The sequence below is a fragment of the Furipterus horrens genome, unplaced genomic scaffold (genome assembly GCF_987537825.1).
Source record: "Furipterus horrens unplaced genomic scaffold, mFurHor1.1.pri manual_scaffold_17, whole genome shotgun sequence".
Classification (NCBI taxonomy): Eukaryota; Metazoa; Chordata; class Mammalia; order Chiroptera; family Furipteridae; genus Furipterus; species Furipterus horrens.
Genome location: NW_028327187.1, coordinates 108,203,402 through 108,207,372, shown reverse-complemented (window position 1 = coordinate 108,207,372; position 3,971 = coordinate 108,203,402). Strand labels below are relative to the sequence as shown.

Sequence of the window (3,971 nt, the reverse complement as noted above, 5' to 3'; positions counted from 1 at the left end):
AGCTCCTTTAGCTTCACCTTGTCTGGGGAGCACTTCATCTGCCCTTCCATTCCAAATGATAGCCTTACTGGATAGAGTAATCGTGGTTGCAGGTTGCCTTTCATCACATTGAATATTGTTTGCCAGTCCCTTCCTGCCTGCAAAGTGTCCTCTGAGAAATCAGCTGATAGTCCTATAGGCACCCCCCCTGTAGGCAACTCTTTGCCTCTCTCTCTTGCTGCCCCCAGGACTCTGTCTTTATCTTTCACCTTTGGCATCTCAGTCATGTTGCGTCCTGGTGTGGTTCCCTCTGGGTCCACCTGGCCCCAGACCCTCTGTGCTTCCTGAACCTGTATGTCCATCTCCTTCACAAAATTTGGGAAGTTTTCCTCATTTTTTTTCAATTCTTGTTTCCTCATTCTTCACTGGTTGACTGTTGTTTTCTTCCTAATGTTCCTAATCATTGATTTGAACCCCAGTTTCCTTCCCTTCACCATTGGTTTTGTGTGGATTTTCCTTCGTTTCACTTAGCATAGCCTTCACTTCTTCTCTTATGCATTTGCCATACTCAAGCATATCTGTCAAGCCTGTGAGCATCTTTATCACCAGAGTTTCAAATTCTGCATCTGTTGGGTTGTCTATCTCTTCATCTGTTAGGTTGGCTATCTCCTCGTCACTTAGTTCTCCCACTGGAACCTTGATCCATTCCCCCTTTTGGGCCATACTTCTCTGTCTCCTCATTCTGACAGACTCCTGTGTTTGTTTGCCTCCTCGTCCCAGGTAGAGCTCTTGCTCCTGTTACATTGTAAGGTGCGGAGCCTTAGGGATTCATCAGTGCAGGGCGACCTGTTTCACCACACTGTGCTGCTGTATGAGGGGGAGGGGTCTGAGGGGGAACAATGCCCGCCTGCCCAGCACTCACTCTTTTTCCAGGCACCTCTCCCACTTCCGCACCGACTGGCGCCCCACTAGCGGCTGCCCTGGCCGTCGTTCCCAGAGTGGGTGGGTCTGCAGATGTTCTAGGACCATGGGGGCCCTTTAAACAAGCGGACTCTGCTGAGAGACTGGCAGTTTCTGCCTCCGCCCCAACACCCACTGGTTGGCACAGTCAGAAGCAATGAGGCTTGATTTTCCCTGGTGCTGGGACCGTGAGCTGCGAGGTCTGGTGAGGAGCTGGGAACGCTCCCCAGGTGTGCCTCCTGACTTTAAAATGTGTGACTATGTTTTCTGCCAGCCTGCCACTGCCACTGCCACCACTGCTGCTGCCACCACACCCTGTCCTCTCCATCCTGGCTCCGCCCCTCCTACCTGTCAGAATGAGTATTTCTTCTTTATTTCTTTGTTTGCTGGACTTCCATTCAGTTTGATTTTCTGGAACTTCTGGTTGTCTCTAGTTTTGAGGAAGTTGTGTTCCTTCTTAGTTGTGGAGGCAGACGCAGTGGATCTGTCTACGCCTCCATCTTGGTCGGAAGTCCCTGCAAACATTTTTGAGACCTGACTGAAGTTGCTACTTTGCCTCCTAGGAAATGTTAAATCCATTTTCAGAAATTTACCTGGGACCCAAAGAGAAAGTGGACTTCCGTTCAATAGATATTTACAATTTTTTTTGACTCTGAGGCTGGTGGTAAAGGAGCTAAAAATGGGGACTTGACAAAAAGGGTATGCCTTCACAGGGTAACCTGCTTATAAGACTGGTGACAGGCAGTGCAGCACCTGCACACCCAGAGCTGAGTGTGCCTGGAGGCGACTGTCCTTGCTGTGCTGTGGGGCCCTCCGCCTATCCTGAGCCAAGAAGGACATTTCTTCTCTCCTGTCTCATCTTTGCTTCTCCCATCCCGTGATTGTCAGTGGGAGTGGAGCTGGCCCCTATGGCTCACAATGGCACTTTTGAAGTTGGGCTCTGTTGTTACAATAATGGGGGGGGTACTCTTGAACTTAGAAGCCTGATATCCTGTGCAATGAAAACCATTTCTATTTCTCACATGACTTTCAAATGTTCCTCCAGACCTTCATGTAGGTGAAAACACTGCATTTAAAAAAAAATTATTTATTTTTAGAGGGAGGGAAAGGGCAGGAGAAAGACAGCGAGAGAAACACCGATGTGAAAGAGAAACATTGATTGGTTGCGCTCCAGCCAGGAATCAAACCCACAACCCAGGCATGAACCTGACCGGGATGGAACCAGTGACCTTTTGCTTTGCTGGATGACACCTAACCAACTGATTTAACACTGTGGGTCAGTCTACACCAACAGCTGTTGCAGAATCAACAATTCGGGTACAAACATCTGGCCAATTCATTGCAGCCCTAGTGTAGTCCCGTCCGAGGATGCATTTAGTTTATAACATTATTTTGCTTTCATTTCTTTTTTCATATTACAGTACGTTTTAATGTAAAATTATCTGTGTAGCTAGGCAATATTATCGATGAATTGCAAAGAGGGTGTTTAAAAATATTTGCTTACATCCTGGCTGGGTAGCTCAGCTGATTGAGGTTGTCCTTGGTCACCTCTCCCATTTGTTGTCACTTGGATTCCCCAGAGGCCACACAGCGACCATTCTCTAAAGTGAATCCTGGTCATTTCTGGGGAAGGAGAGGCTGCGAACCTTTGGCTGAGCAGGCGGATAGAGGGACATACGGGAGAACAAGAGAAAGAACAACAACCCTTCATATCTGTTCACTCCTAGAAAACTAAGCAAAGATGGGGGCCATGTTGCGTGCCAGTATTTTTTCAGTCTTACCTGCTGGCATCTCCCAATGTTTTGCTTCCATTTATAGCAAGGTCTCAGCCTTTACTCCCCACCCCTAATTTCCTGAAAACAGTGCGTCTCCAAGATAGCTGGCAGGCCTCACATGCAGGGCTGATGGGTGCCCCCCCACCTTCCCATCCTGACCCCAATTCTGGGCGGGGCTGACTTGCATTGTTCAAGAGCTCCCAGGGGCTGCTGCTGCGGCATGTTTGAGCACCAGTCCACCTTAAATCCTTGGACAATATTTCTCAGTCTCACGTTATGAGACCACAAGACTTTGCTCAGTTTCCAATGTGGCTGAATTTTAAGAAATCCTGTGGTTTTCTAAGGCAACAGAGCCCAGAGCAGGACTGCCTCATGTAAAGTGTCCCCGTGAATGGGGCGGGGGGCGGAGTCAGCTCTCATCACTCTCCTACTGCCCACAGGGAGCAGGGTTGCTCACCTGGCACACTTCTCCCAAAGGAGCTGGCGGGCCTTTACTAAATGCTCCACTAATTGGGGAGAGCCGTTTCTTCCCCTCGGCAGCTTTGAGACCTCAGCTGTAAAAGTATAGCGTCTTTCAGAGAAAGGAACTAGAGCCCCAATGGCCACAGCACTTTTGTATTTGTCATTCCTCTTGGACTCATACCTGGCAATCGTTTTGAAAATGAAAATCCTCTTGAGCTTATTTCTGCGGGGTATTCAGAGGGCAATGAGATATAAGCTTAGTATCTGGCATCGTTGGTTGTCTGGGTTTCGCGCATGTTACACCTGGTATTTTTATCGATACAGTAGTTTAAAAAAATCCTCCTGGGCATTCTCAAAACTGAATAAGATTGAGCGTTGACCTGCGAACCAAGTATCGCTGGTTCGATTCCCAGTCAGGGCACATGACTAGGTTGCACGTCAGGTCCCCAGATGGGGGCGCAAGTGAGAGGCAACCACACAGTGATGCTTCTCTCCCTCTCTTTCTCCTTTCCCCTCTCTCTAAAAATAAAACAAACAAACAAAGAAACAAATAAGTTATTTAAAAAAAACGTGAATAAATCAGAGAAAGATAAAGGAAGTACAGGGAAGAAAGGAAGGTCATTAGAAAAAAAGGAAGGGAGGGCCTTGGTTGAGGGGACTGGCTGCAAGCGGAGAAAGTGATTTTTTCTGGCGAGAAGAAAATTGAAAGAGGGAGAAGTGAGAGGAATCGGAGGAAGCACAAGAAGGGAAACAAGATTTTCCTTCCCCCAAGAGAATGGTATTTGCCCAATAGGC

The 3,971-nt window shown here is 47.9% G+C and overlaps 1 pseudogene; it reads left to right on the top strand.

Moving 5' to 3' along the window:
• Positions 1 to 3,371: 3,371 nt before the first annotated feature.
• On the top strand, positions 3,372 to 3,502 carry LOC149991788 (small nucleolar RNA SNORA8; annotated as a pseudogene).
• Positions 3,503 to 3,971: the final 469 nt, after the last annotated feature.